Raw genomic sequence first — 16,129 nt, 5'->3', positions numbered from 1 at the left:
TCTCGAAATTATTTTAAGTTTAACCTTTCATAATTAGATTGTTTGTCTTATCCCATTATAACATCAATATAAAAATGTCCCATCAGACCATGACATAGTGGTGAAATACATGTGTGCTTTTTAGTGCGATAAATATTCATGAAGTACTTCATGGTATCAGGTATTTTGTAATTTAACTGTTTCTGTTACTGTAGTGTAAACATTATTGAATGGTAATATTGACATCTATTTTATCTGTGAGTGATGTAGTAAAGAATATTTTCATTACAAAATGAGACCAATAGTTCCAGCCTGCTCTTGTAATGGCCAACAGAGCCTACGTAGCCAAAAGAGAGCATGCACAGCCATCAATGTTTATATTTTAATTACTGTAAACCAAGGGTGGGGGGGTCTTGTGGTGCAGTGGTAGTGTCCCTACCTCTGGTCCAGACTTCTGGGTTTGAGTTCCAATTCAGGTCTTGATGGCCCTTGAAGATGTATTCATAACATGGCCAAGCAGGTTAATTATCAGCCTTTAGATCCTTCCAATACTCACGATGTTGGGCAGTAAGAATTGGTGAGTTTCCTGGGCAGCTATACAGCAAAAGTCAATGGCAAACTCTTGCTGTACTTTGCCAAGTATAATCATGGACCAATCCAAGGAAGTCAATATCCTCTTAGAGCTTGGTACCTGTAGGAAGGGGAAACCAGGATTTGCAATGTTAATGACAACACGAACCACAGGCGGGGTTCTCCGTCCAGTGCTGCTGGAATAGCAGTACACGATTGGGCAGAGCATTGTGTGTGAGCCAAAAATCAAGGCCAGCGCTGAGCGCCCAATAGAATGCCATGCTCCAGTGCCTCAGCAGCAGCGTGAATGTGTTTTACGCGCACGACGGGTCAGCATGCAAATTGTGCAGTAAACCGCATTGGCATATCATTAATGGGCCCGCCCCGGTATTCTCGCGATGCTCCACCTCTGCCAGGAAGAATTACCAACGGCGAGTTTCAAATGTGGTCTTTAAAATCGGGAAACATCGCTGTGGCTGCTGAGGGAGGGAGAGGAGATAGGACATGTTCACAGAGGCACAACAGTCCTGCAGGTCCTGCCTCTGCCATGGCTCATTGCGGGGGGGGGCACGGGGGGCTCCTGCCAGGGCTGTGGGTATAGTGGGCGGTGACCAGGGGATGCGCCATAGGGTTGGGGTGTCCTCTGGGACCGGGGTGTCCAGGCACAGACAGCCATTGCCGTGGCCTGCAAAGCAGCCATCTTGCTGCGCATCCCACTACCCTGCCCCCACCCGCCACGCACAACCAGGTGCCACCCTGTTGTCAGGGTTTCACGTGGCCCTCCGAAGGGAGGCGCCCACAGTAGACCCTATAGCGGTCCGCAGAGCGTACCTCTGGCATGAATAGTGCCAGCCACTGGTATCCCTGTTGGCAGGGATGGATGCCAGGGCCAGAGGCACAAGTGGTGCCAGGCACCAACGGGGCCAGGAGTGCGGTGCGGAGGACAGAATACCAGGGGGAAGTCCTGGGGATGGGGGTGGAGATGGGAGAGGAGGGAGGGGGAGGGGACATGTGGGAGCAGGGGCTGCAATGCAGGGCAGGGTCACCGTGTAGACTGTTGGACCTGGTTAGGCTTTGGGGCATGCACCATGCTAATATATTTGCCTTTCATACCCTGTAGACAATGGACTTCCATATCCAACTAGGAATAGTTGCCATCCGCCTTGCAGCCACAGCCCAGGGTGATGCACTGAGACTGTACCAGTAGGAGCTGCTCGGGGAGGGCCTTGCAGCTGCGTAGCTGGCCCAGAGGAACAGGAGCTAGCTGGTGAGGATGGAGAGCCGCCCGCCGCAACAGGCCTCATGTGTACCGGCAACACCTGTCATTCAAGGACCTGTTGGACCGGGTGTCTCGTCGAAGAGTCCGGCTGAGCATGGGAACCGTATGTCATATTTGCCAGATCACGGCACACCTGGAACCGGGGGAGAATGGGGGAGGACACCGCTCCCGGTTGTCATCAAGGTGATGGTCGCCCTGAACCTTTTCGCCATGGGGTCCATCCAGGCACTGAGTGGGACCTGACTGGGATTTCACAGACTTCGGTGCTCAGGTGCATCAATGCCATAACGGAGACCCTATGTGTCCGGTCAGCACAATACATCAGCTTCAACATGGACCGAGCCCAGCAGGCTGCCTGGGCAGCGGGATTCACTGCCATCGCTGGAATGTGCCAAGTCCAGAGGGTGATTGACTGGCATATGTCCCCCTATGAGCACCGGTGCATATGGGGCTGGACTTCACAAACCAAAAGGGATACCACTCCATGAACGTGCAGCTTGTGTGTGACCACAAGGTGCACATCATGCACATCTGCACCTGATACCCAGGCAGCGTGCATCCTGGCATACTCAACGGTTCCCCCCCCCCCTCCCCACAACGTGAGGAGTTGGTCTTGGGCGACAGGGGTTATTCGCTGAGGACATGGCTGATGACATCTATCCGGAGACATAGTCTGACGCGGAGATCTCTACAACGATGCCCGTGTCACGTCAAAGGCCTTAATCGAGCAGTGCATTGGCATCCTGAAGATGCGGTTCTGGTGCCTGGACCACTCTGGAAGGGCCCTCCAGTACAACGTTAGGAGAGTCTCCGACATCGTGGTGGCCTGTTGAGTCCTCCGCAACATTGTGCAGAAGAGAACAGTGTGTTGGAGGACAGGGATGAATGGCAGGCTTCATCCAATGAGGAGGATGTGTAGGAAGGCCAGGATGGGTAGGACATGGGGCCCAGGCAGCCACAGGAGGTCATACAACATGTGCGCCAGGGCCATCGCGCACGGGATGCTCTAATCGGCCATAGGTCTCAATGCTCACGGCCATGGAGCACAGGGACTGAGTCACTTCCCGCTGGAACTGCACCACCTCCCTTTGTGACTGTCTCAGGTCAGCCAGTGCCCAGGCAATGCCATCAACGCCAGCAGCCATGACCCGCTGTGACTGGGCCAAGCTCTGGAGCACCGTTGCAATGTCCAGGTGACTCTGGAATATGGCTGCCTGTGACAGGGCCACCCTGTCATGTGCTTCGGCCACCACACACACACAGAATGTCCCAGGCTTTAGACATTTTGACCCATGGCCGTGGGCCTTGTTCTCAAGGTCTCCACCATGGACGGCACCTGTTCAGTGTTGCCCTGGGTAGCACGCATGGTCGGCACCGCCTTCTGCCTCTGCAGGTGGTTGGACTCCTGCAACTGCACCTACAGGCGCTGGACGGTTGCTGGCAACCCCTCACGTAGTCTCCGGCTATATGTCTGCATCTCCATTATCGTTGGGACCACCCTTTCCAGAAGCCCGAGACTGTCTGGAGGCAGCTAGTCCCTGGGGTCAGGCCGCCCTTCGACTGTGCGCCCTCTTGGTCATTTCTACCTTCACCAGATGTACCGCTGCGCGTGTATAGTGCGCACCAGATAGTGTCCCAGGAGCCTCTTCTCTAGTATGCCCAGACAAGGTAATTGTCTCCGGTATGATGGGTGTTTGAGACAGCTGTAACAGAAAGTTGTTGTCGTCCCCAGACTGGTGCTCTGGGGTGCCGGAGGCTGCCGTTTGGGGGGCGGCCATATCGCTGTCCGGTCCCGCCTTGTCGCTCAATGTGTCCTGGGGTTGTAGCCAAGGGCAAGGTAACCAGAAGTGATCGCCTCATTGCCAGTAATCCTGCATGACACAAGGCATATCACATGGTTGGATTGTGAGTGGGCATGGTGGAGGGATGGTGTGGAAGTGGTGAGGTGCTGGAGTGGGAGCGGTGAGTGGTGTGGGATGGTGCCACGCATACCATAGGGCCACCGCAAATCAGAGGGAGTTTACTTGGTTCCCTGATGTTGATCTCCACCTTGGCGACTGCCCACTCTCCCGGCTTCCATCTTCTTGACTGGAATGAGTGTGTGGGGGGAGTGGAGTGCTTATACACAGGTTGTCAGCCTCTCGAATGTCAATCCCGACCATGGCGAATTGGATGCTGTTATGCATTGGAATTGCTCTAGTTCTACGTGGCGCAGGTGTTAGCCCATTAACCAATCCTGAATTGCTTGGGATCGGCGCAGCTTTCCGGGACTGAGAACACCATTAATTCAGTCCTAACGTGAGCACTTATTCCCTGAAACAGACAATTCCAGCCCATTTCTTTAAAATTTCGGCACAAACGCAATATCTTATGAGCTGCAATGCTGTCATTCAAGCGCCAATAATAACAAGACAGGCACATTTATGGATTTCTAAGCAACACCATTTTACTGATCCTTGTAAATCCACATGTACTAATATCAATAAAAGAGGGCATTGATTATCAACAAAGCTACTGACTGAATTATGGGCGGGATTCTCCGACTCCCCGCCGGGTCGGAGAATCACCGGGGCCGGCATCAATTCCCCCCCCCCCCCCCCCCCCCCGCCTCTCGAAGTCTCCAGCACCAGAGATTCGGCAGGGGCGGGAATCGCGCCGTGCCGGTCGGCGGGTCCCCCCGGTGTTTCTCCGGCCCGCGATGGGCCGAAGTCCCGCCGCTGTCATGCTGGTCCCGCCGATGTGGATCAAACCACCTTCCTTACCGGCAGGACCAAGTAGCGCGAACGGTATCCTGGGTCCTGGGGGGGGCCGCGGGAAAATCTGGCCCCGGGGGTTGCCCGGTGGCCTGGCCCGCGATCGGGGCCCACTGAACGGTGGGGGGGCCTGTGCCGTGGGGGCACTCTTTTCCTTCCGCATTCGCCATGGTCTTCACGATGGCGGAGGTGGAAAAGACCCCCTCCCCTGCGCATGCGCGGGGATGACGTCAACAGCCGCTGATGCTTCGGCGCATGCGCGGACTTCTGCCAGCCGGCGAAGTCCCTTCGGCCCTGGCTGGCGTGGCGACAAAGGCCGTTACTGCCAGCCGACGGAGCGCCAACCACACCGGCGCTGGCCTAGCCCCTCAAGGTGAGGGCCTGGCCCCTAAAGGTGCGGAGACTTCCGCACCTTTGGGGCGGCCCGACGCCGGAGTGGTTCACGCCACTCCATCACGCCGGGACCCCCCGCCCCGCCGTGTAGGGGAGAATCCCGGCCATGCTTTCTAATTGCAAGTGCAATGTCAATAAAAGTTTCAAACAGCAAAGCAAACCATTCAGTTAATAAAAACTTCTTCCTGAAATAAAATACTCTGAACTTGATATGATTTTTGCTGCTGAATTTCTTAGGAAAGTTGTTCGATATATGGACAGTATACTGTCATGTTCATTTCTTTATTTTTTTTATAAATTTAGAGTGCCCAATTCATTTTTGTCCAATTAAGGGGCAATTTAACATGGTCAATCCACCTAGCCTGCACATCTTTGGGTTGTGGGGGCGACACCCACGCAAACTCGGGGAAAATTTCACTTTCATTTTCAAGTAGGACAGTAAACTTTCATTGTTCACTTGACTTCTGAATTTTCTTTTTATGAAATTTGTACTTGAGAATACTTACTCACACTGGAGGTGAATGTCTATCCTCAAAAAGCTGGCTGCTGGCATTTTCACTCATTGTTGTATCCCTCACAGTCTTCACACATAAGGGCATGGTCAATTTTTTGAATAATTTCATTTTTTTAAAAATCACTGACTGCTTCTCTAAGACGTAGTTGACGTGTTATTTTACATTTTTACGATCTGTGAATGGTTTTCCTCATTTCACAATCACTTAAGCTGCTAGACAACTAGCATAGTTGAGCCACCTGCCTATTTAACAAATGTGTCCCTGGATATCTCTGCTTGTTCTTCAGCTCCTCCATTCTTTCGGGTTTCCCCAAATGGATAACTTGGAGTAAAGATACTGTGAAAAGCCTCTTGAGATGTCATTTCTTGTTGGCGAATTTCTCATTGCAAATTAACATAAGTATTCGGAGCAGGAGTAGGCCATTTGGTCCTTCAAGGCTGCACTACCATTCAATAAGGTCAAGGTTGGTCTGATTAATCCACATTCCTGCCTATCCCCTATATCCTTCACACCCCTAATTATCAGAATGTAGGTCCCCCCAGACCATCCGTGCCCACCGATCGGTGGTCCCCGATCGCTGACCTGGACGTCGTGGAGGCCCCCCGGAGACTGATCCCCCACCAGGACGGCACCGCCGCTGCGTTTCCGAATTCCTGACGGGCGGAACCATACGAGAACCACACCGGTGGGAACTCGACCGGTCGACCGCAAAGAATCGCCGCGGGGGCCTCTTTCAACGGCCCCCGACCGGTGTCGCATCGACCGCGCGGGGATGGCGGTGATTCTCTGGTCGCCGGAGAATCACGCGAGGGCGTCATGGGCCCGACGCCCCATTCTGCACCCCTGCGCCGGGCGCGATTGCGGTGCGGGGGCTCGGAGAATTCCTGCCCCTTCTTCCACTGATTTTTGAGGATGAGCATTCCAAAGACGACAAACCTTTTTGAGAAAACAATTCCCTCAACTCTGTCTTAAATGGGTGACCCCTTATTTTTAAACAGTGAACTCTGCTCCTAGATTCTCCCACAGCAGGAACCAGCCTTTCCTCATCCAACCTGTCAAGATCCCTCAATATCTTAAATGATAACCTGAATTCAAACTAATCAGTCCATTCATTTGAAGTTCTTAACTTTACTCGACAATTCTTCTCTTCTTTCCTCAAAGCGCCAGAGTAACTTTAGTGCTTCAATGATTTATCTGCCTGCTAGCATGTGAACACATGCTCACCAACATGGCCTCAACACCAGGCCAGAGTGAATGAGCTCCTTTATTGTGGTTGCTTGTCTGTGCTCACCGGCACAGCATCAAGACTGCTCAGAGCACCTCTGTTACAATTGGCTAATCAACCATCCAATCACAGACTCCATACCCATTCATACCAATCAAGCAGGTTCCAAATATGACAACCAATCAGGGTGTGCCATTTCTGGGCAAGCTTTTTGACCAGACTAATCAGACACAGAGTATTGCTTACTGTGCCTGCCTGCATGCAATCCGTGTGATTGGATGGTAGGCGTTGGTGCAGGATATCATTTTTCCTGGTGAAGCATTCGACAAACACGACTTTTTAGATAGTTGATGAGTTTTTCAACATTTCTTCTTGTTGAAACTCTGTTCATTCAAAAGTAGATTGAAAACAACACATCAAAAACACCAGGGAGCTGCACGTTGCAGACTCCTGCCGGAAACACTCGCTTTCCTTGGAAATAGGGTAATGGCAGGAAGTTATACTCAAAACAGAAATCCAAGAAATACCACCGACAGCATATTCTACAAATCAACCTCCCATCATCTAAAGGTCCACATGTGTTCTTGTCCAGGTTCCCACATAGAAAATGGGCATTTGGGTGAGGTACAGGTACTCTCGATGCCAACTGCACCTGCCAACCAATGCAGGCATAAGTCAACAATTATGAAATCATGTCTGCTTAAATGTTCTTTAGCAAATTTAAACTATTATTTTTTTACGGCTGTGTATATTTTTTCCATTCCTAGAAAGCATGCAAATAGACACTTTATTGTTTGACTTCACATTGTCCTGTGACATAGAACAAAATGTCTGGTGGATAAAACACTTAACTCTTGACTGCTCCAACCTTTCTGCATTACAATGAAGAACATGAAGAAACGTGACTGCCAAATGGGAAAGTAGGTGTCATTTTCCAACATTTTGGGTCCGATTCAGCGGACTCAAGTTAAAGTCTGACCGGCATGTTTAGGGCGATGTTTCTCGGTGCAGCACTGAGAACGACCCTGTTATTCAACAGCACTTTGCCGGTCTTTTGGCCTCGGTGACGAACTCTCCATCGAGGCCACTCTTCAAGTAATTTCCTATATGACGAGCTCAGCTTGCAGTGCAAGAAGAATACTCGTGATCTGTGGCTCTCTGTGCCCCTACCGCGGCCTCCGGATTCCCCCCGCCCCCCATTTCACCCATTCTGGGGTCCTAGAGCCCTCCCTCACCCCACCTCTTATGGGCAAGGCGCACCCCCTCCGGCCCGACATTCAGCATGGGAAACCTGGCACCTGGGCACATTGGCATTGCCAGCCTGGCACCCTGGAAGTGCTCCTACCAACCTGGTGGTGCCACCTGGACACCCTGGTGGTGCCAGGCTGACAGTGCCAAGGTGCCCAGGTGCCAGGGGGAGTGCCAGCATGCCACCCTTCCCTGCCCCAGACCACCCGGCAGCCTCAAATCCCAATGAGATCATGCACACTCCCTGGGAAGCTGATCCACAGGAGCATTCTCCACTGTTTCACGATTTTATGAACCAATACCAAACGGCGCCTGGTTGAGGCCTCGATGGCAAAACTGGTGAATCCCTGGCCCTGGGTTAATTGGGCAAGCGCATATTTAAATGTGTCTGATGGCTCATTTGAATATGCTCGCCTGGATCTCGCCCAGCAAGAGCAGGATCCAGATTGTGACGCCATGTCAGATTCAATGACTCTTGGGAGACCTTTCGAGTGTCGCAAGTCTCGATCCAGGCTTCTCGCGAGATTCAAGGGCCTCATTCCGACATCAAGTGGAGCATGACAAGACCGTCAAATCATATCTTCTCCTTCTGGTATGGAATATGTCCCAGAAGAAATACAGACCAAAAATTTGATCATCTTTGGCACATGATTTTCCAACTATTAATTTAAATGGTCAGAAATTCAGGCATTCATAATTGAGCCCACAACCCAAAGATATATATGGTAGGTGGATTCGCCAGGCTAAATTTCCCCTTCATTGGGAAAAAAAAGAAAATCACAATGAGCATGTCTGTAAATAATGTTTGGGAAATTAATTCTACAGCCCCACTACTATGCAGTCAGTATGTGCGCGGTTTAATGGCCACGTTGAGCCCAATATGGATCCGTGTGTGCTGGTTAGATGGCGGGAGAGGCCAAAATCAGGATCCATGCCGGGCACCGTTCCCATTGGAGGGTTCCGGATCCTGCCCAGCCGTGGCGAAGGACAAATTATTCCCAACTGAGGGTAATCTGCATCTCATTAACAAGATGGACGCCCTATCTAATGACCTCCCGGGATCTAACTGGATCCCCAGTGGGAAGTCATGCGGGTGCCCTCTAGCAAACCTATTTCAAAACGGGAAGCTAGCACAATGGCTGCTGAGAGGATCGGAGACAGTGAGTAGCATTTTTGAAATTGGTCATGCAGCCCAGTCCCCCTATCCCCCTGACCCCCACCGTTCACTTCAATTTCCCCATTGGCTACCCCCATTCATCCCCCACCCTCTCACCCATTCTCTCCCTCCTCCCCGCCGCCTACCCCCCAAATACCATGTTCCATCCTTGCAGGGTCTGTGTAACATCATTCCAGGATGATGGATCTATGTCCAAACTGGCAGCGGGTCATTATACAAGACCGATGATCACTCACTCTGAGATAAGCTCAGGTGCTCCTCAATCTATGTCATAGTGTGACTCCTGTCTTTCTGATGACAGCGTGCGCACACCATCACCTGCACATGGTATGCATCGGAGGCTCCTGATCTAGGACCACTGTTGCCGGGAGGCAGGCAGGTGGGAGGAGCAGAGGACAATAGGGGGTGAGGGTGCAGGCCGACCCACCATGTGGAATAACATTGTTGTGTTATGTACTCTGCGATAACACAGGCTGCAGCTCGATGCAGCTTTGACCAAAAGATACTCTAGTCTTTGAAGTCAATGTGATTTATTGAACCATTAGCACAGTTCTTTATGAGTTCGACTCTCCTGCTAATCTTGCTATAGTAACTCAGTCTAACTAACCAGTCTGCTCTAAGCCACGTGGTGGGTGTGATGCTTCTGATCTGCCCCTGTCCTACTCTCTAAGTGTCGCCTATGGAAAGAGACAGAGCAATGTGTCCTTATATATGGGTTGTGTAATGCCGCCTTGTGCTAATGTCACCTCTGGGTGTCTTGACTGCCCATTGGTCATGTCCTATTCTATGTGTTCATTAGCTGTATGTCTGCATGTCATAACGTCTCTGGTGCTCCCTCTAGTGTTTACTTAGTCATAGTGTATTTACATTAACCGCCTGTGTATTTACGGTGATGCATATCACCACAAACGTGACCCTATCCTCAGTCAACACTGCGATCTCTAGAGCCCGTTCCTCATCGGGCCTGAGGACTCTGATATCCAGCACCCTACCACCCACCCTTTCTCACCTTCTACATGCTAACTTCTGCGGACAGAGAGAGAGTATCGTGAGCCACATGCCTTAAGCAACAGGGGCAGTTTATGGCAGACAACATGTGTGGGCACCACTGCTGAGGTCCTCCTGGTCACGCTGTCACTGATTCCCAAGCAGCATTGGTGGCCCTGTGCATGATCTTCTGACACACTCAAGAGAACGATGTGTCCCAACTTGCCTCCACAGCATCCAGAAGCCTGGCCAGGTCAACCTCTCCGAAGTGTGAACCAAGTCTCCATGGTGGTATGGCCACCTGGAGTGTGCTTGGGGGGAACGGTTTATGACCTGTTATGACTTGTTAGCGGGGAGCTGTTGCACACAGTCCAGGAGAATCCAATGGCGGGACGGCCATTTCTGCCATGAAGTCACTGGGGCATCATTTCTGGCATTAATTGCCGTAAGGTACCGGCCACTGTCTCGCTGGGTCGGCCATCGGGAAGGACCCGGGAAGTCGCGCCCAGTACTGCACTAAGTGCTTCACCCGTTAGATCGCGTCCCACATTTACCACTGTATTGGCTGTGCAAGCCTTTTGAAACAGTTGAGGTGAAGTTGGGTAATACTTGATACTCGGACTTGGAATCAAAAATCTATGGCCCTCCCACTGTAACTCCAATGGAAATCTGATGAAACAGTTTACCCGAGTGGCTGATGTATCATCTTCCTCAAACTATGCCAATGGTTTTGTAAGAACTGTGACCAGGAATAAGCACTGCATATGACAGGAATTCCTACATTCCTGATCTGTTGGAACATTGTTGGCTAGTACAACCTGAAAATCCAGGCATGTCCCACTAGGATCGTTAAAACAAAATTTCAGCATTCCTCTGCCTCCTCATAATTGGGGATGATGGTATTTTTAAGGACAATTCCAGGGAGACTGTGCACCCCCCACCCCAGCCCCCTTCCAGCACCCTCCACCCCCTATCCCACCAGAATCTGCACATTCTGCAACATTTTATGGCTTCCACTGCCAAGCAGGTCCCTAAAACATGATCAAAATTGAAATGATTTCCCCTGCTCCTCACTCTTAACTGTTTAAGGTTCACAACCTGAGGTCTTGGATGGGTTCATTCCATATTTACATTGGGCTGCTTGGGCCCTGGATCTTCAATTCCCACATTTTGGTGTTACATATACTTCCAACCCAGCTGCTTTGATTACGATCAAGACCATAAAACCTGCCTATTTTAGCTACATCAGAAGATTTGTGAATTACAAACTGCAACATTTGCAGTGATACACCTCATAAGGTGATGGCATCCTTCCAGCAAGATTCATGTGAAGTGGATGCTGAGAAATTGAGGGCCGCAGACAATGATTTCCCAATCATTGAAATGCCTTCTTATTATCTTTTTGTGTGCATTATTAATCATCAGTCATTATATATTGTTAATTGAATACATTATAAAACACATTAGGAATAAGCTTCTGTTAAGTCACTTTGTTGTGGCTGAAGGAGCTGTGCACGATCAATCTAATATAATGTAACACTGAGACCACATGTAATGAAACTGTTGATATTCCCATAGCTAGCTTTAACAGGGAGGTAATTATATTTTGCTAAGTATTAGTAATTTTCTCCATTCTCTGAGATGAACAATTCTAAAATAAAATCTAGTTTAAGATTTCAAATTAGCTGGCAAGGGTGAAAATCAAAGTATGGTATTAAAACAGAACAGTGGATCCATTTGACTCGTTGTATTTCTAGAATTTCACTGAGCCTGAACAACATTCAGTGCCAAGCATACTTTGTTATTCAAAATGGGGTTTATTTATGTAACAGAAGTAAGAGTACATAAAGTTCAGCGTGAAGCACTGAATCTCATTACTTGCTGTAGTCTCTAATGTAGAGCCATGATTAGCCACAATATAAGTGAGACTGCTCGCAGGCTAACATTAGCATTATAACAGTCCTTTTGTGTTCTTTCATTAAGGTCAATAGGTACATGAACATAAATTAGAATACTGGACTGCAATTGTATTTAAGTAGATCACGTGTAGTCATTCAGTTGGATCTATATTACATCTGTGCACTAATCCAGCACTAATGCAGGAAGTGTAGCTTTCAGAGTAATCCACACAACTCTTCTGTGAAACATATGAATGCACAAAAACAAATCAATGATTGGCATGATTTTCTGAAATGATGTTCTCTACCTACTGGGGCAACTGGAGTCAATTCTGAATTTAATATTAAATAATTGGTGCTAATTGGCATTGTTTTCCTGCTTTGCTCATGTTCCAGCGACATTTAATTTATGCACAATGCATCATTGCATATGTCCCTAGATTTAAAATGCTAATAATTAGAAAGTTGAGGGCACATATCATTTGATATGCTCGGTCATATCTCAGGTTCAGTGAAATTATTCAGCGTACAAGAGAGGTTTAAAAGCAAGATTTTTTCTCTCTATTACATTTCAAAAGATGTAATCAGTATGGCTTAACGTTTTACCAGACAATTTCACCTTGAATGCATTTTATGTGTTTTGAACCCCAGCCAGCCTTTACCAATACCAATAGGCTGCCTGCTGTTTTTCTTTGTTATTGGTACTACTTTTTCTCCCACCTTATCTCCATTAAATTCATTTTTTTGAAAAAGCCTGCCTGTGTGTGACAAAGCTGGCACATGTTAACAATGGTTACTCCAGGTCAGATTTTTGATAAATCTACTGCATTAAAACATTTTCTCGGATGATAGTGCAATTTTTTTTTAACTGTGACCTCAAAGAACAAGCAGTGCTGCAGGAGTTATGGTCCATAACCAGCATTACTGCACATAACAGTTGTTTTTTTTATATATCTGTTGATCTGCGGAAGGCCCTTAGGAGGATTTTTCTGTGTTGTTTGCTGCTTCGTTCTGCAGAGCACTCAGGCAATAACCTATCATCATTATTACAGGGGTCTTCACAAGCTCCTGCAGAAAGATGTTCTGACTCTTACAGCTCCATCAACTCAGTAATCTATTCCAATCAACTGGTGATGGATTTGACATGCCAATCGCATCCAAGTCCATGTGTATGTGTGATTGCCGACTGGGTCAGAGCTGCAAGCAGCCTTTAGAATCATTTGGAAAGAATTCTCCAGGTACAAGCTTCCCCTTTCCTCAAAACAGACTATTTTTCTAATGGAGATGTCATTCTTATTTATTTATTATTTTGTATGTCCTTTGTTTCATTCTGTGAGGTGATAGGTGTGATACTTGCAGAGGGCACTTTCTCTCCCTCCATGGCCAAGAATTTAATTTGATTCAGCTTGCCTCAACATGACACCTAATAAGAGCATTATAGCACTATAAATATTTACAGTTCACAACAGAAATACAGTACAATCTCCGACACTTGTTGTTCACAGGTTTATACACTTTTCTGGTAGTCTCTCCCACAGTCCCACCAATGAAAATATGTGGTCATGCTGCAGTAGTAATGGTTACTGGGTGGCAGGAAAATGAGTGATTTGAGAACTCTTCTCACTAAAAAGGCGTTATCTTAAACTTACTGCTATCCTTCAAATCTGTTATCTACAGTCTCCTTTCAAGAAAACATTCTGACACTTCCGCTGGGAAAAAGGCACGCTAATTCACTAAACACCGGACTGGCCCAGGATTATCTCATTATTTTGAAGGGTGTGTTCCAGAATTTGCGAGGCAATCAAACGTCTCCAATTGGCTAATTCTACATCAGTAGATTTCCAAAGCCTCCGTCGGAATTCCACAGAACGACGTTTCTTTGTTTTTGCAGAAAATCCTATTCTTTTTTTCCGAACCTTGAGAAACATAGGGAACTTTTGCTGGAACATTGTTTAATGTCACCGTCTGCAAAAAAAAAAAACTGGAAAGTGATGAAAGCCTGTGCTATGTGAAAACAGATGCTGCCTCGGGATTTTTGTTTTAATTGTTTCCAAATGCTGCTCATGTCTGTGAAAATCATCATCTTTTGTTAGCCAGGAATAAAAAAAGAGAGTACAGGAAAACTAATCTTCATGGAACAGTAATGTTAGCCTTGGATACAGTAGCCTCTGCCATTGCCATGGCTTTCCTGTTATGTATTTAACATATTTCAGTACATGGCTTTTCATTAATATATTTCGGGTTTTTTTTACCTGAATAGTAGTTGCTTCATTAAATCCTTTAACTTCCTTTGACCTTCTCTCCTACTCTAAATGTGGAAATACTGAGACTTAATTAGAAGGGCCTGGATCAGAGACTGGTAATCTGTGAGGATTCTGAAAACTCATTTTATTGCAACAAGAAAACTGAGGATGTTTCTTCTTTGCTACAGTTCCCTAAAGCCTTCCACAATCGGTGTGTTCCTTATCTTTCAACAACTCAGCTGTCTGCTACGCCTCAGCGGTAAGATTTAAATGAGAAAACAACAAAATCTAATCCTTTCTCCCTATTTTGCCTTCGGCTGATATAGGCAGCTTGTAAGAATAGTATTTGTTAAGAGCCTGAAAGGCATCTGTCATATTCCTCTGGCCCCCCTTCCACAGTATCTCATCCCTTTGCTATTTAAAATAGGCAGAAAGAGGAAGGGATAAAAACACACATGGAAACACCGCTGTTTCCTGCAGCGAGCCTTTACATTTCACAGGAAGAAAATGACTCGAATTGTACTGTATCATTTAAATAGCTCCTCTCTGTTGGAATCATGCCATTTTGTTAATGAGTTTCTGAGCCGTGTGTCTTATCCCCCCCCCCCCCCCCCCCCCCGCCCATCTCTAATGGCACCATTTACCAGGAAGATAATTTGTGCTGTTTTGATTAGCTTTTCCTCACCATTACACTGGAATGTGTGCAAAAATAAAAGCACAACTCTGATCTCTTGTCCAAGTGTACGAAATCACTCCACTACAGGACTCATGGACAGCTAATGGTCAAATGCTTTTAATCTTCTACCGGGTAATGCCTTCCATGTCCACAAGTGTCACTATCACACAACTGTTTAAAAAAAAACAACTCCATCCTGACGAAGTGTGTGAAATCCATTCCAGACAGCACTGAAGGCTGCAGTAGCAAGCTATTGATGTCCATTTTCATCTTGAAAAGGCACTCATTGTGACGCTACTACAATACAGATTCCAACCAGTCCAATGCCTACTATTAAAGTGGACAGCCACTTGTACCTCATATGTTAAATTTGTTTCTTTTGTATCATTTATCTTTTCATTTGCTTCAGCTGTAAAAATGACAAATTAAATATTAATTGTGGGTGTTCTACAAGCTTTACAAAAAATCTCCATAAACCAATTTATAAAATATGCAAATCAGTGGAAGAAAAGCAATAATTACATGGCACAGATTGAATTATTTCTCCAGAATAAAATAGACGTTATTCCCCAGACTGGGAGAAGGATTTTGTCTGTGGCATTTCATTTAATCTTATTTCCCACAAAATCAATAAACAATAACATAAGCAAGGGGACAATTGGACAGTGTGCTGCTGTACTGCAGTGTTTTTGAAAGGTGTCATTTTGAGCACACAAAGAAAGCAAGAAAATGAAATTGGTGCTTTTCATTGCTTTGTTCATATAATGTGTATTCGTGAAATGTAATTGTGATAGATGCAGAAAGCAAATGGCTGTATCATTAAATTTGCATGACCTCCATTTTGGATTGATTTATCTGTGGCCTTTGGAGCTCCTCCTTTTAATGAAAAAGGATTGAAGGATATTGATATTGCCTGTGACTGCTTGTAGCACTGCATGGTTCTGTGTGCTGTGGATGCTTCTGGTTGGTTAGCATGCAGCAAACACCAAGTGGTACGAGTCAATTGTGTTTGCTGAGCAGGATTTATCTTCTCACCCCAATGCTCTCTGCCACGAAAGGTCAATGCTACAGTGTGACAGACAAAAGGAGTAAGGTATGGCAGAGGTTGGCTTGCTGGGGGTCAGCTGTGACAGACTTGCCCCTTAAACCTGAGCAGCCCCTTGTCACTTCAGCAGCCCCCTGTGAA

The 16,129-nt window shown here is 47.4% G+C and overlaps 1 long non-coding RNA gene across 1 annotated transcript in view; it reads left to right on the top strand.

Moving 5' to 3' along the window:
• The first annotated feature begins 13,728 nt into the window (after window positions 1-13,728).
• The window catches only part of LOC119970000, a 66,833-nt gene continuing 64,432 nt past the window's right edge, over window positions 13,729-16,129 (top strand). The window contains exon 1 of the long non-coding RNA XR_005461507.1: window positions 13,729-14,526. This is a non-coding gene — a long non-coding RNA (uncharacterized LOC119970000). The remainder of the gene's footprint in view (window positions 14,527-16,129) is intronic.

This window comes from Scyliorhinus canicula, chromosome 8 (assembly GCF_902713615.1).
Source record: "Scyliorhinus canicula chromosome 8, sScyCan1.1, whole genome shotgun sequence".
Classification (NCBI taxonomy): Eukaryota; Metazoa; Chordata; class Chondrichthyes; order Carcharhiniformes; family Scyliorhinidae; genus Scyliorhinus; species Scyliorhinus canicula.
Note: the sequence above shows the minus strand (reverse complement) of the source record. Positions and strands in the feature narration are given on the sequence as shown.